Source organism: Oncorhynchus mykiss, chromosome 1, assembly GCF_013265735.2.
Source record: "Oncorhynchus mykiss isolate Arlee chromosome 1, USDA_OmykA_1.1, whole genome shotgun sequence".
NCBI classification, from domain to species: Eukaryota; Metazoa; Chordata; class Actinopteri; order Salmoniformes; family Salmonidae; genus Oncorhynchus; species Oncorhynchus mykiss.
The window spans coordinates 43,084,319-43,109,674 of record NC_048565.1 but is presented as its reverse complement, the minus strand read 5'-3'; the positions used below and the strand labels follow the sequence as shown (position 1 = coordinate 43,109,674).

At 44.8% G+C, this 25,356-nt stretch overlaps 1 protein-coding gene across 1 annotated transcript in view; it reads left to right on the top strand.

The window, feature by feature from the left end:
• Window positions 1-25,356, top strand: part of tspan9a (tetraspanin 9a) — a 276,224-nt gene that overhangs the window by 19,378 nt on the left and 231,490 nt on the right. Inside the window, exon 2 of the mRNA XM_021601788.2 lies at window positions 13,459-13,523. The gene's annotated coding sequence lies outside the window, so the exon portion shown is untranslated. The remainder of the gene's footprint in view (window positions 1-13,458; window positions 13,524-25,356) is intronic.

Genomic DNA, 25,356 nt, shown 5'->3' with positions numbered 1-25,356 from the left:
GTGACGAGCCCAGATGGACTGGTCTGTCCTCTCTGCCGTAAACTATATTCGACACCGCTTTAGTACAGTCATTAGTGCATCCCGGAAGCAACAGCCAAGCCTCCTCTTTGCCCTGCTGTCTGCCCCAACATTAGTTGAGTGGCTAGTGATGGGTCATTTGCCTTTTCAATCTCACTCCGGTTCTCCTGTATTGCAAGTTAAACAAAATCTCAAATCATATTACTGGTTCACTGACGTTCACAATGTGAAGCGGATGGACGCACTGATTATGGTGCTCTAAAGATGCAGTCGTGTCGGTGCTTATAGTACTGAATGTTGGTGCATTATGTGGATCTCCGTCTGATTTGCTCCCTAGCGTTTCCTTAAATAGTTGGCCTTGTATGACCCTTAAATAGATGTACTGAATGTCCTTCCCAGTGGTTGACCCAGGGAGTATCAATAACACACGCCTCTCAAACATCCCATTTGGTATGCGAATCCTCTTGTTCCATTTTCCTGTTATGTGGTGTGTGTGTGTGTGTCTGCGCCCGTGTGAGTGTATGCGCGAGCGCATGTGTTCTTGCGCGTGCACGTCTATTGCTTTCAGTGTTATTCCGAGCTCTAATATATTGTGTGTGTCACTGTGTTTATCTTAGAAAAAACAGACCGGACCTCGCACTTCCTCCCAACTCTTCCACATGAGTGACCTCACACGCAGGAAGTAGAGTTCACTGGGCTGCCGGGACACTCAGGATGTGTGTTGATTTCATAAATGAAGCATTAAGCCATGTTCTCCTCAGATATTTCAGTTAAACGATTCATGTTTTCCTAAACCGACACGTCATTTGCATGCAAATAAGCTATTTGATTCGTTTCATGTTGCCATTGCAAGCGTTTTCTTGCAAATTAATTTAGATTATTTATCTTCTCCCTCACTAATAACATTATAAAGACTAGGAAATTTGTCTTGAAAAGAAAGTTAGCCTAATTAAATAACAAGAAGACGATTGCGTGACAGATTGAACTATTTAACTTTGAGCTTGCTCTGTTAGCATCCCTCATAGCACAGTTTCCCCATCATTGCAATCCAGCAGTGGGATCTACTGTTTATCCAGATAGAAGAGTGCCCCCTACTGGCCCTCCAAAACCACCTGCTGCAGCAGTCCTGATCATCTCTTATCAAAAGCTGGCCCGACCCTGCTTAGCTTGCAGTGGTAACCACCAGAGGGGCAGTGTGGTACTAAGAGTGTTACTGACAGACTAAAGCATTTAGGGACAGTGTGGTACTAACAGTGTTGCTGACAGACTAAAGCATTTAGGGGCAGTGTGGTACGAAGAGTGTTGCTGACAGACTAAAGCATTTAGGGGCAGTGTGGTACGAAGAGTGTTGCTGACAGACTAAAGCATTTAGGGGCAGTGTGGTACTAAGAGTGTTGCTGACAGACTAAAGCATTTAGGGGCAGTGTGGTACTAAGAGTGTTGCTGACAGACTAAAGCATTTAGGGGCAGTGTGGTACTAAGAGTGTTGCTGACAGACTAAAGCATTTAGGGGCAGTGTGGTACTAAGAGTGTTGCTGACAGACTAAAGCATTTAGGGGCAGTGTGGTACTAAGAGTGTTGCTGACAGACTAAAGCATTTAGGGACAGTGTGGTACTAAGAGTGTTGCTGACAGACTGAAGCATTTAGGGGCAGTGTGATACTAAGAGTGTTGCTGACAGACTAAAGCATTTAGGGACAGTGTGGTACTAACAGTGTTGCTGACAGACTAAAGCATTTAGGGGGAGTGTGGTACTAAGAGTGTTGCTGACAGACTAAATCAAATCAAATCAAATGTATTTATAAAGCCCTTCGTACATCAGCTGATATCTCAAAGTGCTGTACAGAAACCCAGCCTAAAACCCCAAACAGCAAGCAATGCAGGTGTAGAAGCACGGTGGCTAGGAAAAACTCCCTAGAAAGGCCAAAACCTATGAAGAAACCTAGAGAGGAACCAGGCTATGTGGGGTGGCCAGTTCTCTTCTGGCTGTGCCGGGTGGAGATTATAACAGAACATGGCCAAGATGTTCCAATGTTCATAAATAACCAGCATGGTCCAATAATAATAAGGCAGAACAGTTTAAACTGGAACAGCAGCACGGCCAGGTGGACTGGGGACAGCAAGGAGTCATCATGTCAGGTAGTCCTGAGGCATGGTCCTAAGGCTTAGGTCCTCCGAGAGAGAGAAAGAAAGAGAGAAAGAGAGAATTAGAGAGAGCACACTTAAATTCACACAGGACACCGAATAGGACAGGAGAAGTACTCCAGATATAACAAACTGACCCTAGCCCCCCGACACATAAACTACTGCAGCATAAATACTGGAGGCTGAGACAGGAGGGGTCAGGAGACACTGTGGCCCCATCCGAGGACACCCCCGGGCAGGGCCAAAGCATTTAGGGGCAGTGTGGTACTAAGAGTTTTGCTGACAGACTAAAGCATTTAGGGGCAGTGTGGTACTAAGAGTGTTGCTGACAGACTAAAGCATTTAGGGGCAGTGTGGTACTAAGAGTGTTGCTGACAGACTAAAGCATTTAGCAAATTTAGCATTTCAGTCACTCTTTGAAAAGGGAGAATAGTAAAGGTTTCTTAAAATACATTGCAATGGCCATTTCGATGTGGACCTTAACCCATAAGACTCTAAGCCCTGTCTAAGCCGGTGGAGGGGGGAATTGTTTTCCAATATGTAAAACATTTTGGAATTGTTTTCTGAAATTCCATTATGGAATTGTTTTAAGAAGGTCATACTAAGGATCATTTTGCTATCTTAATTTTAAGACCCCTTGAAGTATCACTACATGGAACACCAGAAAGTCCGCCCAAAAAATCAAAAGGAAGTTTATTTGGAAGTGTCTGTCCTATATCTGAGAGATATACAGTAAGAAAGATCCAGAAACATTATTATTATTATTATTATATATTTTTTTTTACATGTATTTAACTTCTTATTTTTGGCACTAAACAATTTCTGGCTTAGACAGGGCAAAGACGGTAGAGTGATTTATTAACATTATTTTCTGCTTACATATGCAACTAAACAAAGTCAAATATTCCCTTCAAGCTAGCTACATTTAATGGATTTCTGACTGTTCACAGGAAGGAAACGACCGTCAACATTTCTCACATAAATGCATATAAATCCTGTAATCAGTGTTAGCTTTTTTGAGAAAGAGTTATTCAGGTTTTTTTTCCCATGGAAGGCAATGGGACAAGATGGTGGCCTATGAATGTCTGGAGCTTTCTACATATTGTTGTCCAGAATTTGTTTCTCCACTGAAGCGTTATAAATCCTTGCCACTGCGTAAACCTGCGCATTGCATTATTATCACTCAAACAAGCAGGCAGATGGTTGGCTAAAATAAAAATAACAACGCTGTGGCAATACGCAGAGAAACTTTACATTGATAAAGACTGTTCGGACTATCGCAGAAATCCATAGACCCTTCCCTCCCTCTCTCTTTGTCCGCCTCTGAATGCGCCACCTGGGGGCAGCAGTTGGAGCTGTTCGGTGCTGCTTCACGGTTGTTTAATGCAACGCATTCACACAGTTTGAGGGGTCCCCACTTAACATGGAAATGGGGTTGACCTCACGCATGCAGCGTAGCCAACTCTGGACCTAAATGGGACACCAGGAAAGTATCTGAATACACCCATTGTCTGGGACACTTGATGAAGTTTGGGGTTGAAGGGTTTGATCCCATTTTAAAACCATTAGCAAGTATTGGCATCGCTCCCCTTCCCTGAAGGAGACCACTGGAAAACACAGTCCAGAGGATGCCAGTGGTTTCTGCCCCAAACTGGGAGAATAACTCAGAGATCCATGAGATCTTTCGCAGAGGCGTTTCCATGAGCATTGTTCTCCTTTTAGAGACTGTGGTTGAGAATGATGTACCATGTGCAGATGTGACCACAGGACAGACATGGACACAGGGTATACTATAGCCTATCCTCAGTGCAGCTGTTGGTCTGGGTTTGACTGTGCTCGCTTTTCCAATAGACATGTGGGAACTCTCACAGACATGCTCAGTCAACTCATTGGACACTACACAAGCACATGGTATGAGGCAAGACCAAGTGGTACAACATGCTATCACAATTTTAGTTTGCTAGCTAAATAACACGTACAACCTAGTAATGGCCATAGTGTTACTGCATTCGAATGGTTAATACTGCTACTGATTAGGAGATACTGTCTCACTGCTAGACACACATATACAGCAATTGGGCTTCTGGATGCTAATTAGTGTATGCACATTGTCATTTTATTGTGGCTATATTGGTACACATATAAGTACACATTTTATTTTAAAGTGCCCTTCAGCCTCACTGAGACCTCCATGCCAATTATGGGCACAAGCTCTTTTTCAGGAAGTGTCTGTTATTTGTAAGGGGATATTAATAACTTGAATAACTGAGAAGCAATACACTAACTCAAAACAATATCCATAAAACACAGGTGGGAAAAAATGCTACTTAAATATGATCCCCAATTAGAGACAACGATAGCCTGCAGCCTCTAATTGGGAATCATACCAAACACCATTATAGAAAAAATAAACTAGAACCCCACATAGAAAATAATAACTAGAAAACCCCCCCAGTCACGCCCTGACCTACTCTACCAGAGAAAATAAGGGCTCTCAATGGTCAGGATGTGACAATGACGTATCATCATTTTGTTCTTTATCAGGTCAGTTTCAGATGTGGAATGCCAAGGGATTTTGCAATAAATGATTTATATCAAATCAATAACAATAAAACGACTTTCTGATGATGAACTGAAAATATGAATAATCTCATGAATGATGTACTGTTATTGCACTATGGGAGCCAATATAGGATCCAAAGGTAATGAAGTTTCTATGAGGCTCAGTCATAATCCAGCTCTGTGGTTCATGCAAAGCTAGCTGGTGTTTGACACTTCCTGATTCACTGCCACATGGGTGATTGAACTAAGAATAGGCCTACTGAGTCTTACTCAAATCAACTGAGCTGACTTCACGCTTGTGTGAATTATAATACAGTACCTATTCTGAAATGGCAATTTAGAAATTGGGAATTAATCACAGCATGGCCACGGCCGAGAGACCCATGAGGCGGCGCCCAATTGGCCCAGCGTAGTCCGGGTTAGGGGAGGGTTTGGCTGGCCGGGATATCCTTGTCCCATTGCGCTCTAGAAACTCCTGTGGTGGGCCGGGTGCACGCTGACATGGTCGGTGTTTCCCCCGACACATTGGTGTGGCTGGCTTCTGGGTTAAGCGAGCAGCGTGTCAAGAAGCATTGCAGCTTGGCAGGGTCGTGTTTCAGAGGACGCATGGCTTTCGACCTTCACCTCTCCCGAGTCCATAGGGGAGTTGCAGCGATGGGACAAGACCGTAGCTCCCAGTTTGTATATCACGAAAATTGGAGAGAAAATGGGGAAATAAAAAGAGAAAGAAATCAGACATGAGGAAGTATAGTATCCAGAAACAAGAGGCTGGACATGAGTTCCTTGGTTCTGAGATCTGTCAACGTAAAGAGGTATTTAATTGACTATGCCTATTGGCAACGTCCAACATCCTCACTTCTCCTCAGCTTCGAAAAGTGTCAATATAATTATATTTAAATGCACCTTGCCTAGGGGATTGGACCAATGTGAATCACAGACATAGGTTGGGTGCTTCAACAAAGTTGTATCTTTGCATGTGTGTTTCTCACACTACCTTGTCTTTGCTGATGCCATTGTGATTGACCCAGCAGCTAAACTGTGAACTCAACAGCCTTTCATTCTGTGGAGCCTAACTAAATCCATATGAAGTCCCTCTTCCCCCCTCCCTCCCTCCTCATATCTACTCAGTGTAAATCTTTTCAGAAGCTCTCTTATGCATGTCCAAGAACATCAGGAATCAAAATGATTTTTATTAGCAGCGATGAAAAAGCTTTGGCATTCAGCTCTGCCTGTTAGTTGCCAGTGTGCAGGGAAAGCAGCTGGAACTGGGTACTGCGGGCTGTGGGGAGAGATTATGTCAGTGTGTGTATGTGCGTGAGTGTGTAGCTGGGAAAATCTGTGCCTGTCAGGAGAGGGTCCCATCATTCACTCTCAGGACAAGACTATTGGACTGTTAGCACATTGCTGGTTCTGCTGCAGTGGAGGATAGGAGCTCTCAGAATATGCAAGAGGAACACTGATTAGGGCTGTGAGGGAAGATGGCAAGAGTAGCAGGTGCATCATACAGGCATTTTCATGTAAAAAGCACCATGAGCTCTAACGTGAAGTTTATAGGAGCACATCAAAAACCCATGAGCACCTTCTCTTTACATTCACTGTAACCAGCCCTCTCACCCACTGAGTACCGTCGGGTGTTTCCAAATATGAACCAAACATACAGTTGAAGTCGGAAGTTTACATACACCTTAGACAAATACATTTAAACTCAGTTTTTCACAATTCCTGACATTTAATCTTAGTAAAAATTCCCTGTCTTAGGTCAGTTAGGATCACCACTTTATTTTAAGAATGTGAAATGTCAGAATAATAGTAGAGATACAGTGCCTTGCGAAAGTATTTGGCCCCCTTGAACTTTGCGACCTTTTGCCACATTTCAGGCTTCAAACATAAAGATATAAAACTGTATTTTTTTGTGAAGAATCAACAACAAGTGGAACGACATTTATTGGATATGTCAAACTTTTTTAACAAATCAAAAACTGAAAAATTTGGCGTGCAAAATTATTCAGCCCCTTTACTTTCAGTGCAGCAAACTCTCTCCAGAAGTTCAGTGAGGATCTCTGAATGATCCAATGTTGACCTAAATGACTAATGATGATAAATACAATCCACCTGTGTGTAATCAAGTCTCCGTATAAATGCACCTGCACTGTGATAGTCTCAGAGGTCCGTTAAAAGCGCAGAGAGCATCATGAAGAACAAGGAACACACCAGGCAGGTCCGAGATACTGTTGTGAAGAAGTTTAAAGCCGGATTTGGATACAAAAAGATTTCCCAAGCTTTAAACATCCCAAGGAGCACTGTGCAAGCGATAATATTGAAATGGAAGGAGTATCAGACCACTGCAAATCTACCAAGACTTGGCCGTCCCTCTAAACTTTCAGCTCATACAAGGAGAAGACTGATCAGAGATGCAGCCAAGAGGCCCATGATCACTCTGGATGAACTGCAGAGATCTACAGCTGAGGTGGGAGACTCTGTCCATAGGACAACAATCAGTCGTATATTGCACAAATCTGGCCTTTATGGAAGAGTGGCAAGAAGAAAGCCATTTCTTAGAGATATCCATAAAAAGTGTTGTTTAAAGTTTGCCACAAGCCACCTAGGAGACACACCAAACATGTGGAAGAAGGTGCTCTGGTCAGATGAAACCAAAATTGAACTTTTTGGCAACAATGCAAAACGTTATGTTTGGCGTAAAAGCAACACAGCTCATCACCCTGAACACACCATCCCCACTGTCAAACATGGTGGTGGCAGCATCATGGTTTGGGCCTGCTTTTCTTCTGCAGGGACAGGGAAGATGGTTAAAATTTATGGGAAGATGGATGGAGCCAAATACAGGACCATTCTGGAAGAAACCCTGATGGAGTCTGCAAAAGACCTGAGACTGGGACGGAGATTTGTCTTCCAACAAGACAATGATCCAAAACATAAAGCAACATCTACAATGGAATGGTTCAAAAATAAACATATCCAGGTGTTGGAATGGCCAAGTCAAAGTCCAGACCTGAATCCAATCGAGAATCTGTGGAAAGAACTGAAAACTGCTGTTCACAAATGCTCTCCATCCAACTTCACTGAGCTCGAGCTGTTTTGCAAGGAGGAATGGGAAAAAATGTCAGTCAGATTTGCAAAACTGATAGAGCCCCCAAGCGACTTACAGCTGTAATCGCAGCAAAAGGTGGCGCTACAAAGTATTAACTTAAGGGGGCTGAATAATTTTGCACGCCCAATTTTTCAGTTTTTGATTTGTTAAAAAAGTTTGAAATATCCAAAAAATGTCGTTCCACTTCATGATTGTGTCCCACTTGTTGTTGATTCTTCACAAATAAAATACAGTTTTATATCTTTATGTTTGAAGCCTGAAATGTGGCAAAAGGTCGCAAAGTTCAAGGGGGCAGAATACTTTCGCAAGGCACTGTAATTATTTATTTCAGCTTGTAGTTATTTAATCACATTCCCAGTGGGTCAGAAGTTTACATACACTCAATTAGTATTTGGTAGAATTGCCTTTAAATTGTTTAACTTGGGTCAAACGTTTCGGGTAGCCTTCCACAATAAGTTGGGTGAATTTTGGTCAACTCCTCCTGACAGAGCTGGTGTAACTGAGTCAGGTTTGTAGGCCTCATTGCTCGCACACGCTTTTTAAGTTCTGCCAACAAATTTTCTATAGGATTGAGGTCAGGGCTTTGTGATGGCCACTCCAATACCTTGACTTTGTTGTCCTTAAGCCATTTTGCCACAACTTTGGAAGTATGCTTGGGGTCATTGTGATAGCTCTGTCACAAATCGGTCTTCCAAATGGACAATGACCCCAAGCATACGTCCAAAGTTGTGGCAAAATGGCTTAAGGACAACAAAGTCAAGGTATTGGAGTGGCCATCAAAGCCCTAACCTCAAACCTATAGAACATTTGTTGGCAGAACTGAAAAAGCGTGTGCGAGCAAGGAGGCCTATAAACCTGACTCCGTTACACCAGCTCTGTCAGGAGGAATGGGACCAAATTCACCCAACGTATTGTGGGAAGCTTATGGATGGCTACCGGAAATGTTTGACCCAAGTTAAACAATTTAAAGGCAATGCTACGAAATATTAATTGAGTGTATGTAAACTTCTGACCCACTGGGAATGTGATGAAAGCTGAAATAAATAACTCTTATTCTGACAATTCACATTCTTAAAATAAAGTGGTGATCCTAACTGACCAAATACAGGGAATTTTTACTTGGATTAAATGTCAGGAATTGTGAAACACTGAGTTGAAATGTATTTGGCTAAGGTGTATGTAAAACCTCCGACTTCAACGGTACGTAGCGTAGCACGTGGCAAACAAGCAAGGCAATAGCAGGCAATAATTTCATCACAAAGGCAACTGCACAAAAGGTGCATAAACAATAAACATGTATTGGTTACCAGCTACACGTATCGAAGAAAAACAGATACATGACTAAATGGCTGCTTGGCTTGGCCAGAAGCACGTGACGGTCATTAGCGTTCAAAATCCCACACAAACAAAACAGAGGTGAGGAAGTTCTCTTAGTCCTCTTCTATGCAATAAAAGCTGTTTGTACTCACATTCAATGATGAATACTGGTTGTTGTGAGAGTTGTTGGTGTGCTCAACTACTCAACTCTGTCTGGGTGAAGGTATAAGGAATAAATACCTGGCCATATAAATATATTGAGTGCCCACCTGCCACAGGTGCACTCCGTCCTCACGTGACCATAGAGTTGAGTAGAGGGCACACCTGCCACGAATGCCCTCTGCCCAACTCCACGTCACCGATCAGGGAATTCTGTACAACAAATAATAGCAAAAGTGTGTTACTACAACTGTTTATTGGTGTAAATCCTTGGAAAGTGTCTGTTTAATTTGAACAGTTTATTTTTATGTATCTCGTTTCACTTGCATGGAAACTTTTTCCCATTTGAGTTATTTTGGTAATTTATGTTTTTATGTTTTGTAATGTGATAGATGAGATCATAGGCTTGTTAAACGTTTTGGTCAGAGAGGAAAACTTTCTTCCAGATGATTTAACTTGTGTCCCATTTTGTGATAAAATGGGCCCAATACTATCTGCACTGTTAATGCACAGATGGCCTAATTACGCAGTGTGAGCCGCGCATGTGTGTGTGAGCACGCGGTTGAGTAAAAAGCTTAGACTGACTGCGTCTAGTGGAAGCCCTAGTGGAAGTGAAGTGTGAGAATGTGACCGACCAGCCAGTGGAATGCAGTGAGCTTCCACAGCGACAGACATGTCTGTTCAGCAGCTGCTTTGTTTCCTGGCCACCATTACTAGCCTAACTGGCCATACCCCACCAGTCAGAGACAGCACTCTGGACCTCTCAGCCTGATTAGTCTCCTACTATGCACATCTCGCTGCCCCCCCATCCTGTCCACACTGTCTGTGCTCCCTAGGTGGGCCCCTGGTCTGTCACTCTCTGTTAAGTTATAGTCAGACCCATGGGATGACTGGACTGGACTATACGAAGACAGGGACATACTCTAGGTATTGTAAAGGCATTGTATGCAAAGTGTTGAAAAGGCATTGATTTATTCTTTGATGGGTTTGAATGGATTATTCTCCATTAAACACAGGTAGGTATGCGTTCCGCCTCTGACACGATCACAGCAATGTAAAAAGGCCTTGTAGTGATTTCATCATTGCAAGATATGCCCTGGGGATTGTCCAAAAGTGTCCGTTGCCATAAGCTCTGAGCGGGCCTCTCTGTTTTAAAGTGTTTGCCATCTGTAAGTCTCCAAATCCACTTTTATGTTACTTTTCTAGTGTATAATAGAGTGAATGATGACTGCAATTTCTTTAGTGCTTTATAGACCTCAGCATAAAAAACAGGCTCAAAGTTCAAATGGTTCACATGAGGGCCTATATTATAGTTGCCTGTAACAGAGCTTATGTTAGAGGCCTGGGCCCCACCATTATCAAAAACTGAACCAGCAGATATGAAATGCTTGTTAAAAACCCCAACAATATCGGCTTTGGGACGCTTGTTTGGGATGCTCTGGATCGAGTGGTACAACATTCCACAGGCCACAATCAACAGCTTGATCAACTATGTGAAGGAGATGTGTCGCGCCGCATGAGGCAAATGGTACTGACTGGTTTTCTGATCCACGCCCCTACCTTTTTTTTTAAGGTATCTGTGACCAACAGATGCATATCTGTATTTCCAGTCGTGTAAAATCCATAGATTAGGGCCTAAGGAATTTATTTACATTTACTGATTTCCTGTAACTGTAACTCAGTAAAATCAGAGAAATTGTTGCATTTTGCGTTTATATTTATGTTCAGTGGATGTAACGTTTATCTTTTTAAATTCTGTTTTCCTGTTGGAACTTGGAGCCCATGAAGACTGACCCGGCTCCAGCATTCTCTGAATATAATTGCAACGTTAACAACTTGAGGCATCTCCCTCGCTGGACCACACTGCACCAAACACCACAGGAAGGGCCCTTACTCGCTGACAAAAAGATCCCCATCGCTAAGGCCCGCTCGCAGGCCTCTCCAGTGAAGAGAGAAAGGATGGGAGGCCCCACTTCCTCACACTGTGGGTCTGATGGAGGTCAAACAAATGTAGGCCTGATTGCTGTGCCACTGAGGGGATGGCTCTCATTGGATTTACTGTATGGAATCATTGCAACTTCATTAGTCTCCCTTCCTGATTGTTTAATCTTAAACCCCTGAATGTTTCATGTAAAATATGAAGCACATTTGTTTCCTTTTACTAGGCCACCACTGGTGTTCATCCTTAGTGTGGAGGCTGTATGAATGTACAGATGGAGTAATTATCACAGGTTTTTGGTAAAGACTAGCTCAGTCTGCTAAATGAAGTCAGATGTAGTGTAAAAAGCTTTCAGAGTCGTTATTAATACATCCAAGTGTGCAGTGTTTAAGCGTTGTCATCTGTTGAATACTTTACGAAAGGGTGCAAAAGGTCAGAAAATTGAAAGAAAATGTCTCGAGGGGATTTGTTCCTTTTCTTTGTCGGCACACCTGATATTCTTTGAGTGTCGTGTAAGATCTCTTCTCCTTTGATAATCCTCGAGATCGAACATCAAAGATGGTATTCTCTCTCAAAGAAGTGAGTTTCTGTCTATATCCCCGAGCTCGTACATTGGCACCTTAATTGGACAGTTTTTAAGTTAAGCTTTTGTACCATTTTCCAAGGATGATAAAAATACTAGCCAGGAGATTCTGGACATTGCTAAGGAACCAGCGAACCCGTTTAAAAACGGTTTGGAGGAAACAACTCCGGGGAGGTCGTAAATGAGCTAAAACTTCCAAAAAGTGAACTGTCCCTTTAAGGTTTCACAGGAGAACAGGAAAACAAAAGCATTGGAGTGTGAAGTCTGGTTTCCCGGAATGAAGGAAACACTTGGATCAGGGGGAGATTAATTTTAAGGAAGAAAGAAAAATACCAGTTGCCAGTTCATTGCCATTATGTTCCACAGGCTTATGGTTTGGGAGCCACAACAAAAACGAAAACTAATGACATGTTGACTTTACGTTTGGTTTTAAATAGAAAAAAAGAAGAAAAATTGCTCTATTAAAAATGCCCCGTCCTCAGTTATCGTTTCTCTTTATTCCCTCCTTCCCTCTCCTCTCCTGCGCCCTCCACTCACCAATGAGAACTGAGTGGGACCGGAGGACTGGGGCTGGAAACAGAGCACCCAGGCTGTAGTCTGTAGTCTCATTTTCTAATTGAATGAGTGCAGCGTGAGCTGCGGTTGGGGGGGGGGGGGGGGGGGGGGGGGGGGGGCGGGCCCAGCAGCAGGCATGGGAATACGTAACAGCTTTTAGAGAAAAAGCCCACAAGAAAGAGAGAGAAAGCGAGACAGAGGCTGAGCAGCAGAATGGAGAAAGATGCCACTCAGACTCTGAACTGCAGGGCCAAATGCAACATGAGCTCACGGATTGGACTGGAGGTTCTCGGTCCGCTCAATGTCAACCTGCACTCTTCCCACTTAGACACTCACTGACTCATTCTAACCTCAGGTCTGACATATTTGGCACATAAGTATGTAGTCGTGCTATCGCAACATCTCTGCTCGATAGATTACTTATCAAGTCTAGAATAGCATCTTGAGTGTTGAAATAAACCCATAAGACATTTGGTCCGGTTGATCAAAGACCCAAAATAGACTGCGGTTGGCTGTGCTAACTACTATGACATGCACAGTAAATGTAGTGTCAGTTCTGACTCTTATCTTCTAGGACTAAATTCACTCCTAAAAAGGGATACGATGGCCGTCACACATGCATTGCTTCTTGCACTGCTTCCCACTGCAATATTTCCATGTGTTTGTGGTTGCACAATATGGTAATAATTACCATCACACACACACACACACACACACACACACACACACGAGCAGTTGATGTTTACCTGGAGTTGTGTGTGTTTCAGGTGTATTACTGCTGTTTACTGGGGCCTCCCCAGTCCTTTCATGGCCCCTGAATGACATTCCCCACTCTCCTGCAATCTCTCTCATTCACAAAATACACAGCCTACCGTCACATTAGACTCCATTCTGGCTTCTACAAATAACTACTCACAAAAAAAAAAAAAAAACGTATTCCGCTGTGTGCCTGTTCTTTACAGCAGCTGTCTCTGTATATGGTTTGTACTGTAAAATGCCCCCGTCCATGTTGTATTTTCATCAAAAGCGTCAGCTTGTAGTTCAGCCCGTTTTTCTCTCTTTTGTTTGACAGGCCATCCCATTACAACCAGGGGTCCCACTGCTTCGGTTCTGTTTGCCTCCACCACATCTAAGCCGGTAAGACATGACATCGCCTTGTATCCCTTTACACTCATACCAATATATACGGGTTGAAAATTGCAGATGCGTGCACTGATAAGTGCCTTTAATTGGAACACAGTGGCTGTACAGTAACACGCTATACATGACGTCAGAGCTCTGCCTCTGCGCGTCACAGCGCTGTGTGGGTTTTGACTGACAGCCGTTCTGAACTTGGGCACCTCGAGCAAAAATAATGTGCCTCCCGCTAATTTGATAACTTTTGCACATTTTTTGTTGTCTGAGGGAAATGCTATAAGTTAAGAGGACTGAGAAAGATGAGACGTTGAGGGTTATTATAAATCCCTCTTTGATGTCATACAAGCAAGCCGAACACCTGCGAGTCCAAGTGCATAGCATAAAACCGATGCCCTATACAGTGTCAACTTGTGTCAATTTATGACCACTGTTTGATGTACAGTTACAAGATGACATCATACCCTGGGTTGTTCTGAACAGAATGAGCCTGTGTTTGTCTATTGTGAAGAACATTCGCTGCGGCACACACACCTGAATGCAGTTATGGCTCCTTTCTATAGCAACACAGGTGCCCTGCCCACCTGAGGATCTGTCATTTTCAGCCATCTATTTCCTGTTTGAAGGGCCCAAAAATCCACTGGTCACTTAAATCACGCCAGATTGCTTTCATTTTACTCCTGCAACTCTTTCATGCTCTTGCTTGTGCCTGTTTTCTCCCATTAACGTTACGACCACAGAAATGTTTGTAAGGACCTGTCAAACACACACCGGTAATGGCTGAAATGGGCTCAGTGGAATACATCGTCTTTCTGTTGAATCTATAAAGAACACTTAACTCTATAAGAACACATTTAACACATCATCGACACTTCTCACAAGATAAGAAAATGAATTTATTTTGATGGGTTGCAATTTTTTGTGAAGTAATAATTTAATACAGTTGAAATATTTACGAATTAGATGACCTGAAATGAAAACAACTTTGGAAAATGAACACTTGGATTATAGTGATATGTCTGGCCTTGTACTCTTACAATCTCTACCCAGCACAGCCAGAACCAGAGTCTGGTTCCTCTATAGCTTTCTTCCTAGGTTCCTGCCTTTCTAGAGCGTTTGTCCTAGCCACCGTGCTTCTACATCTGCATTGCTTGCTGTTTGGGGGTTTTAGGCTGGGTTTCTGTATAGCACTTTGTGATATCTGATGTAAAAATGTCATAAATACATTTTATTTGATATTGCAAACAATGTAAAGTATGTGTAGAGAGGTGTAATCGAGAGCCAAGCATGTTGATTTTTAATCCGAGGGTATCCTGCTATTGACACACTTGTTGAATTATACAACAGTAATTACTCAGACTGAGACAGAGCAGGTGAGTGCAGGTAGGCTGAGACAGAGCAGGTGAGTGCAGGCAGGCTGAGACAGAGCAGGTGAGTGCAGGCAGGCTGAGACAGAGCAGGTGAGTGCAGGCAGGCTGAGACAGAGCAGGTGAGTGCAGGCAGGCTGAGACAGAGCAGGTGAGTGCAGGCAGGCTGAGACAGAGCAGGTGAGTGCAGGCAGGCTGAGACAGAGCAGGTGAGTGCAGGCAGGCTGAGACAGAGCAGGTGAGTGCAGGCAGGCTGAGACAGAGCAGGTGAGTGCAGGCAGGCTGAGACAGAGCAGGTGAGTGCAGGCAGGCTGAGACAGAGCAGGTGAGTGCAGGCAGGCTGAGACAGAGCAGGTGAGTGCAGGCAGGCTGAGACAGAGCAGGTGAGTGCAGGCAGGCTGAGACAGAGCAGGTGAGCGCAGGCAGGCTGAGACAGAGCAGGTGAGCGCAGGCAGGCTGAGACAGAGCAGGTGAGCGCAGGCAGGCTGAGACAGAGCAGGTGAGCGCAGGCAGGCTGAGACAGAGCAGGTGAGCGCAGGCAGGCTGAGACAGAGCAGGTGAGCGCAGGCAGGCTGAGAGAGCAGGTGAGCGCAGGCAGGCTGAGACAGAGCAGGTGAGCGCAGGCAGGCTGAGACAGAGCAGGTGAGCGCAGGCAGGCTGAGACAGAGCAGGTGAGCGCAGGCAGGCTGAGACAGAGCAGGTGAGCGCAGGCAGGCTGAGACAGAGCAGGTGAGTGCAGGCAGGCTGAGACAGAGCAGGTGAGTGCAGGCAGGCTGAGACAGAGCAGGTGAGTGCAGGCAGGCTGAGACAGAGCAGGTGAGTGCAGGCAGGCTGAGACAGAGCAGGTGAGTGCAGGCAGGCTGAGACAGAGCAGGTGAGTGCAGGCAGGCTGAGACAGAGCAGGTGAGTGCAGGCAGGCTGAGACAGAGCAGGTGAGTGCAGGCAGGCTGAGACAGAGCAGGTGAGTGCAGGCAGGCTGAGACAGAGCAGGTGAGTGCAGGCAGGCTGAGACAGAGCAGGTGAGTGCAGGCAGGCTGAGACAGAGCAGGTGAGTGCAGGCAGGCTGAGACAGAGCAGGTGAGTGCAGGCAGGCTGAGACAGAGCAGGTGAGTGCAGGCAGGCTGAGACAGAGCAGGTGAGTGCAGGCAGGCTGAGACAGAGCAGGTGAGTGCAGGCAGGCTGAGACAGAGCAGGTGAGTGCAGGCAGGCTGAGACAGAGCAGGTGAGTGCAGGCAGGCTGAGACAGAGCAGGTGAGTGCAGGCAGGCTGAGACAGAGCAGGTGAGTGCAGGCAGGCTGAGACAGAGCAGGTGAGCGCAGGCAGGCTGAGACAGAGCAGGTGAGCGCAGGCAGGCTGAGAGAGCAGGTGAGCGCAGGCAGGCTGAGACAGAGCAGGTGAGCGCAGGCAGGCTGAGACAGAGCAGGTGAGCGCAGGCAGGCTGAGACAGAGCAGGTGAGCGCAGGCAGGCTGAGACAGAGCAGGTGAGCGCAGGCAGGCTGAGACAGAGCAGGTGAGCGCAGGCAGGCTGAGACAGAGCAGGTGAGCGCAGGCAGGCTGAGACAGAGCAGGTGAGTGCAGGCAGGCTGAGACAGAGCAGGTGAGTGCAGGCAGGCTGAGACAGAGCAGGTGAGTGCAGGCAGGCTGAGACAGAGCAGGTGAGTGCAGGCAGGCTGAGACAGAGCAGGTGAGTGCAGGCAGGCTGAGACAGAGCAGGTGAGTGCAGGCAGGCTGAGACAGAGCAGGTGAGTGCAGGCAGGCTGAGACAGAGCAGGTGAGTGCAGGCAGGCTGAGACAGAGCAGGTGAGTGCAGGCAGGCTGAGACAGAGCAGGTGAGTGCAGGCAGGCTGAGACAGAGCAGGTGAGTGCAGGCAGGCTGAGACAGAGCAGGTGAGTGCAGGCAGGCTGAGACAGAGCAGGTGAGTGCAGGCAGGCTGAGACAGAGCAGGTGAGTGCAGGCAGGCTGAGACAGAGCAGGTGAGTGCAGGCAGGCTGAGACAGCAAGTTATTGATGGTTGCAGCCTTGTTTTACCCAGTCATGTTAATTCAGTCAAATATACCCCTTCTACAGTATTTCTTCAAATTAAACCGCTTTTCTTTATTTTAGCTTAAACACATTCCTGATTCCATTAGGAAAATGTACACTGCTCAAAAAAATAAAGGGAACACTTAAACAACACAATGTAACTCCAAGTCAATCACACTTCTGTGAAATCAAACTGTCCACTTAGAAAGCAACACTGAATGACAATAAATTTCACATGCTGTTGTGCAAATGGAATAGACAACAGGTGGAAATTATAGGCAATTATCAAGACACCCCCAATAAAGGAGTGGTTCTGCAGGTGGTGACCACAGACCACTTCTCAGTTCCTATGCTTCCTGGCTGATGTTTTGGTCACTTTTGAATGCTGGCGGTGCTTTCACTCTAGTGGTAGCATGAGACGGAGTCTACAACCCACACAAGTGGCTCAGGTAGTGCAGCTCATCCAGGATGGCACATCAATGCGAGCTGTGGCAAGAAGGTTTGCTGTGTCTGTCAGCGGTGTCCAGAGCATGGAGACGCTACCAGGAGACAGGCCAGTACATCAGGAGACGTGAAGGAGGCCGTAGGAGGGCAACAACCCAGCAGCAGGACGGCTACCTCCGCCTTTGTGCAAGGAGGAGCAGCACTGCCAGAGCCCTGCAAAATGACCTCCAGCAGGCCACAAATGTGCATGTGTCTGCTCAAACAGTCAGAAACAGACTCCATGAGGGTGGTATGAGGGCCCGACGTCCACAGATGGGGGTTGTGCTTACAGCCCAACACAGTGCAGGACATTTGGTATTTGCCAGAGAACACCAAGATTGGCAAATTCGCCACTGGCGCCCTGTGCTCTTCACAGATGAAAGCAGGTTCACACTGAGCACATGTGACAGACGTGACAGAGTCTGGAGACGCCATGGAGAACGTTCTGCTGCTTGCAACATCCTCCAGCATGACCGATTTGGTGGTGGGTCAGTCATGGTGTGGGGTGGCATTTCTTTGGGGCGGCCACACAGCCCTCCATGTGCTCGCCAGAGGTAGCCTGACTGCCATTAGGTACCCAGATGAGATCCTCAGACCCCTTGTGAGACCATATGCTGGTGCGGTTGGCCCTGGGTTCCTCCTAATGCAAGACAATGCTAGACCTCATGTGGCTGGAGTGTGTCAGCAGTTCCTGCAAGAGGAAGGCATTGATGCTATGGACTGGCCCGCCCGTTCCCCAGACCTGAATCCAATTGAGCACATCTGGGACATCATGTCTCGCTCCATCCACCAACACCATGTTGCACCACAGACTGTCCAGGAGTTGGTGGATGCTTTAGTCCAGGGCTGGGAGGAGATCCCTCAGGAGACCATCCGCCACCTCATCAGGAGCATGCCAAGGCGTTGTAGCAAGGTCATACAGGCACGTGGAGGCCACACACACTACTGAGCCTCATTTTGACTTGTTTTAAAGACATTACAAAGTTGGGTCAGCCTGTAGTGTGGTTTTCCACTAATTTTGAGTGTGACTCCAAATCCAGACCTCCATGGGTTGATACATTTGATTTCCATTGATAATTGTGTGATTTTGTTGTCAGCACATTCAACTACGTAAAGAGGAGTATTTAATAAGAATATTTCATTCAGATCTAGGATGTGTTATTTTAGTGTTCCCTTTATTTTTTTGAGCAGTGTATATAAGTGCATTAAGAAAAATAAATTTCACAATATATTTAATACCAGAATTCACACCAATCCCTGAACATTCATTATTTGTCAGTCAATATCTGATGGATTTAAACTGTTTGGAGTATATTCAACCATTGTCCAACTGTTGCGTTTATTTGAATCGTTTTAAAATATATAATGGCTGTTGCTACTTTCTACACACACCAAAATTACCTGTTTCTGATGCAAACCTGAACCAGATTGCGATTTATCATGGACTGTTTTTGGATTGTGTAAACAGTAATTGTGTGATGGCGGGGATGCAGGGTTGTGATCCAACCAAACTAACTACAAGTGTGCTTGTTCCTCAATGGCACAGCTAGGAGATAAAAAATAAGAACTCAGTTGAAGACTGATGCATTGAAATGACTTAGGAACTGTGTACGATTTGCAGGGGTTGTCATTTTTGTATGTTACTGAATGCATCTGGAGTATTTACAATTGCCGTCATCAACAAATGTAGCAAAAAGTACAGAATGTAAAATGCACATAAAAGCAAATGTAAAGTTTGGATTCAGTTGTGTGTCAGGTGAACTGCTGTGCCCTCACCTTTGGTCTGATCATTTTCCTATAATCTCCAAACTGTTCCCTTTCAATTGCTATGCCTTTATTTTTTTCTGTAAGAAACATTTCAATTTAGCCCGGTTACGTACATCTCTTGGGGGGGGGGGGGGGGGGGGGGGGGCACAACACCCTGCTACATCTCAACTCCCTGTGGAGTGAAAAAGTATGTGATCGTAGGTGTAGGGAAGGACAGAGGCAGAGAAAAATGCCGTTCACAGGGAATGTTAATTGGCAAAAGGGTCTGGATGAAACCAAAGCAAAGAAAGTAAAATTTAAGGAGTCCCCTCTCCTACATTACCACTTCTTATCTAACCTTAAGCACCACCTGGCGCACTAACCAAAATACAGGGGGTGGTCCGCCCAGGTCTTCCCTAGTGTACATAGACAGATTACATACTACACTTTAGTATGCCCGCAGACCTCTTGCCTAAACACTCCCAAGGTGCATTCCCCTTCCCCCCTGAGAACAAATGAAACAGAATAATAACTAATACTTAATTAACAATTTCAATAACCAAAAACAAGTCCTATTAGCAAACACATACCTCAGAAGGAGCAGCTACAAAATAATATCCACAAAACCTTTACTGACCGCCACAAAAATCAACACATAACATAAAAAAAAGGTCTTTTCTGACAAAGGAACACTGGCTTTTATCAAGCTGCAGTATAAGTTGGTAATTGAAGAGACAGCTGTTTCCCCTGACGAGAGGGAGGGGTCAGAGAGCCAATCAGCGAGGGGGCAGACCAATCAGCTACTTTAGGATTCCAGGAAGCCATTTCCTAAAATACACACACATACAAATCCACAACAACACAGAAACTGGGGAACGTAACAAGCCCTGTCCATATAGGCCAATTCCCACAAGTGTAAATTACTTTCTTTCTTCCAGTCTTGTGATAGCCTATTTATGTGTACCCTCATAATTGTGAAGCATTTGTTATTGTGTACCCCATCAAACTTGAATAATTGTGAAGAATTTGTTAGTTGTATAAGTTTTTCAAAGGATTTCAGTATCTAGGCCATGGCGGCAGATAACCTTGTGGTTAGAGCGTTGGACTAGTAACCGAAAGGTTGCTGGATAGAATCCCTACGCTGACAAGATAAAAATCTGTCTTTCTGCCCCTGAGCAATGCAGTTCCTGGATGTCGATTATGGCAGCACCTCTCTGATTGAGGGGTTGGGTTAAATGCAGAAGACACATTTCAGTTGTACAACACCCCCCTTTCTTTGAAAAAGAATGAAGACATGAATCAAATTATCTACCAAACATAGTTTCATGACTTTGTTTTCAAATTACCACTGGGCTTCCCCAAATACGGAAACCATGAAATCCCACTTGGTGAAAACAGGTTTAATCAACGTTGTTTTCACATCATTTCAACACCCCCCCCCCCCCCCCCCCCCCCCCCCCCCCCTCCCCCTAAATCCAATGACATGGTGAATTTTTGGGTTGATTTCACGTTAAGTTCACGTTATCTAAACAACTTCATGTTGAACTGACGTCTGTGGCCAATGGGATCAGATGTATTGTTTTTTAATCTGGTTAGGTTTAGGGATCCTCCTGTGTTTCATGATTCATTATGTCATTATGTGGTGGAAAATACCTTCCTGATTTGATTCCCCTACTGCTTTAGGACATTTTATACCCTCTCTATTAGGAGGGAAAACCCTTTTGGGTATTTTGGGTAGTTTACACACAAAGGCTCTTAATGGGCCTACCAGGAAGTACACTCCTGGGGCTAAATTAGAGGCTACCCAGAGAGGGTGGCTTGCTGCTGGAACAGGGCCTGCTTCTTTTCTGGCAGTCTCCAAGGCCCTGGGATCAGTGGCAACAGGAAAGACCCCCCCTACTCCTATAGTCGTCTGTGAGTTTTCCCAATTTGCCCAGCATCACAAGACCAAGGCCTAAACCCCAGGCAACTGTGTGCACCAGGAAAGTGTTCTGTTCTGTTCCAGCCCCGGCCCTGTCTCAGTGGTGTAGTAATTAATACTGCCCCCAGAGGACAGTAGGCACATATGGAAGCCCCGGCCCTGTCTCAGTAGTGTAGTAATTAATACTGCCCCCAGAGGACAGTAGGCACACATGGAAGCACACTAGGAAGCCCCGGCCCTGTCTCAGTAGTGTAGTAATTAATACTGCCCCCAGAGGACAGTAGGCACACATGGAAGCACACTAGGAAGCCCCGGCCCTGTCTCAGTGGTGTAGTAATTAATACTGCCCCCAGAGGACAGTAGGCACACATGGAAGCACACTAGGAAGCCCCGGCCCTGTCTCAGTGGTGTAGTAATTAATACTGCCCCCAGAGGACAGTAGACACACATGGAAGCACACTAGGAAGCCCCGGCCCTGTCTCAGTGGTGTAGTAATTAATACTGCCCCCAGAGGACAGTAGACACACATGGAAGCACACTAGGAAGCCCCGGCCCTATCTCAGTAGTGTAGTAATTAATACTGCCCCCAGAGAACAGTAGACACACATGGAAGCACACTAGGAAGCCCCGGTCCTGTCTCAGTAGTGTAGTAATTAATACTGCCCCCAGAGGACAGTAGGCACACATGGAAGCACACTAAGAAGCCGGCCCTGTCTCAGTAGTGTAGTAATTAATACTGCCCCCAAAGGACAGTAGGCACACATGGAAGCACACTAGGAAGCCCCGGTCCTGTCTCAGTAGTGTAGTAATTAATACTGCCCCAAGAGAACAGTAGACACACATGGAAGCACACTAGGAAGCCCCGGCCCTGTCTCTGTAGTGTAGTAATTAATACTGCCCCCCAGGGGACAGTAGACACACATGGAAGCACACTAGGAAGCCCTGGTCCTGTCTCAGTAGTGTAGTAATTAATACTGCCCCCAGAGGACAGTAGACACACATGGAAGCACACTAGGAAGCCCCCATAAGAGGACGTTCATAAAGGTTACATGTAATAAGTTACATTTGGGAATCTTTGAAGTCTCAAGCATCAAGGCTTCCTCTCCAGTTTTAATTCATGTCAGATCTAAACCAGAATTAGCCTCTTTGACATTAATAAGAGAGAACTTGAGGTTCAGGAGCTCCAATTAAAACTAGGTACACCAGGTGCTAGGACAAACTGCGAAACCAGGGTGCAGAGCAGAAGAATAATTACATCTGCATCTTGCTGACCAAGAGCGAAGTGTCCCGTCAGCAATTACCAACAATAAGTCCCTCCAGCTCACACAAACTTTGGCCCAGAGAAGCACAGTGTTTTCATTAACTGAGCTGTGAACCCACGCTTGGTATGCCGGTCAGGCTGGCTGGCCTGAGAGTGTGTGTGTACTGCCCAGTGCCCAGTATAGTAGTGACCTCTGGCAGGTAGTTTCCATGCTGCAGTGTTCCCTATTGGGAACTCAGTAGCGTAGCAACATCTGCTACTTGCGTTAGCCCAGTGAAAAGGGGGTCACCCAGGGAAATATCTATTACCTGGGGGGAAATTGGGGAGGGAAAAGCAAATAAAAGCCTAGAGTTGTCACCATAAATCCCCACAAGGAGGTAGAGCTGTGCTTGCTGCCTTTTGACTGAGCCCCTTTTTTCAAACTTTTTTAATTTATCCTGCTCTGCCCACCTCCACTCCTTCCACTCTTGAGGTGTTTGAGGAAGACATTTAATGGACTTATCTAACATCTTTCAATTCTATTCTGCTCTGCTACTTGAGCCCGTATTAAAATTATTTGATTTAACAAGCACGTGAAATTCACTGTAGCTACTATAGCATATTGCTGTCATAGATGCAGGTAACACTATGGTTGCGGTGTCAGCAATTGCTGTCAAGAGGTAACCAACTGTGACTTGTTCATATCTTTGGGTGTTTCTGTGGTATGTGTGTGGGCGCGTAATATGCATGTGATGTTTTGTGTGTTGGGTATAGCCTGAAGTCGGACTTTTGTTGGAAAAACACTTTCTAAATGCTCAGACACAGGATTGATAAACTTTTGCCTGCCGACAGTACTTAGCACCTCTGAACGCAGTGTCGGCAGTCAATCTCTTTTGTGTTCACACATTAAACGCCTTGTTAAAATACTCCAAACCAGAAGGAGGCAGTAGTGTTGTTTGGCAATGCATATCCGTGCGTATTGCTTATGGTCTACCTTCCAAACTAGCTGTGCTAATGTTGCTATTTTGTAGAACGCCCTTGTTGATACTAGCCAGATGACCACAGGTAGATAACTACATAGCAAGATGACGAAGAAAAAATGTAATTCAATCTCCATAATCCCATACTGCCAGTGCCAGCCCATAGCCAAATGTTTCGTTAGCTAACATTAGCATATTTGCTAGCTAGCAAAACATAGCTAGCTAAGGACACTGCGCTCGGCAGCTAATTAAGGCATCGGTTTCATGGAAACTAGCTAATCCGTTGTGATTTAATTATAATGTCAATACTAGCTAGCGTGGAGGAATATAGTGTTGTGTGCATTGCGTCTGTGCACCAAGCTAGCTACCATCCCATAGTCTACATTGCATATGAAGTGTGATTGGCTCATCCATGGATGTATGAACAAAATTGACTTTTTTTGGTTGGCTCCCCCATGTGGGAGTTTGTGCTCTCTGACTGGCTCAAAGTCATGTTGTTGGACCGTGTCCACTGAGGAGCGTTGGGATTCTACAAGTAGAATCGGTAGGTTTGTCGCTACAGGGTCAACAGGTAGCAGGTACCACTTTTTTTCATAAGTGTTTATTGACAGTGAGATTCTCGGTGTGTTTCATTTTCAAGGTTATGATCTTAGTCTAACGGTTATTTTCACACAGCACATCCCGTTGTTGAATTGTTATTGTCACGCTAGACACCTTCTTGTCTCTCAAGTCTTTGTATGCCCAATGCCGTCTCTGTCCTGAAACAACCCTTTGCACTGCACATGTTACAGCAGCTACACATTCTGTGATACATATTATGTTGTAAATGCTGAGAGAGCTAGCGAGAATAAGAGCGCAGGTGAAGGGAGGGTGTAGGAAGACATAGTTGTGTGGCTGCATCAGCATGGGCACAGTGCACATTAAAGTCAAACTGAGTAGGGTGTCCTATTTCACAGGCTCAGTTATGTGTTTTGTGTTATAACATCAAGACCTTTCTTCACAGCATGTGCTGCAACACAAGGCCTTTCTGTGTGATGTGTTGGCTGGGATAGAACAGAACAGAGCACAGTGTGAGGGTCAACAGGTTCAGGAATGATGTTGGCTCTTGACCAAAATGTAATGCTCAAATTGGTTATTGACATGAAATTAGAAGACAGGAAGTTCTTGTGTTCTTACTATGTTAAACTTACTGTGTCTAATCAATGTGCATGCTGTGTATTCAACCAGACATCCCTATTGGTATTATACTGGTATTGGTATTATATTATATTGGTATTATACTGCCAAATACTGTATTGACCTCCCATTTGTAAAGCATGCATTAGAAATACATTTAGAATGTGCCCTTGAAGTTACAGTACCTTCAGAAAGTATTCACACCCCTTGCTTTTTCCAAATTTTGTTGTTACAGCTTGAATTTAAAATAGATTAAATGGAGATTTTGTGCCACTGGCCTACACACAATACCCCATAATGTCAAAGTGGAATTATGCTTTTTTTTTTTTCTTAAACAAATTCATTAAAAATACAAATCTGAAATGTCTTGAGTCAATAACTATTCAACCCCGTTGTTATGTCAAGCCTCAATAAGTTCAGGAGTAAACATTTGCTTAACAAGTCACATAATAAGTTGCATGTACTCACTCTGTGTGCAATAATAGTGTTTAACATGATTTTTGAATGACCACCTCATCTCTGTACCCCACATATACAATTATTTGTCAGGTCCCTCAGTCAAGCAGTGAATTTCAAATACAGATTAAACGACAAAGACCAGGGAGTTTTTCCAATGCCTCGCAAAAAAGGGCACCTATTGGTAGATGGGTATAAATAAATAAAAATCGGACAATGAATATCCCTTTGAGCATAGTGAAGTTATTAATTACACTTTGGATGGTGTACCAATTTCATTTTCAATAAACGTGCAAAGAATTCTAAAAACATGTTTTTCACTTTGTGCATCACAAAACGTCAGTTTAGGTTCTGCCTGTGCAAGAGTTGAACTATTGTCGACCCTCTGACGTTTGAGCAAATTGCTCATACTTCTTAAGCCGATCTTGTACTAGACCGTCCTCA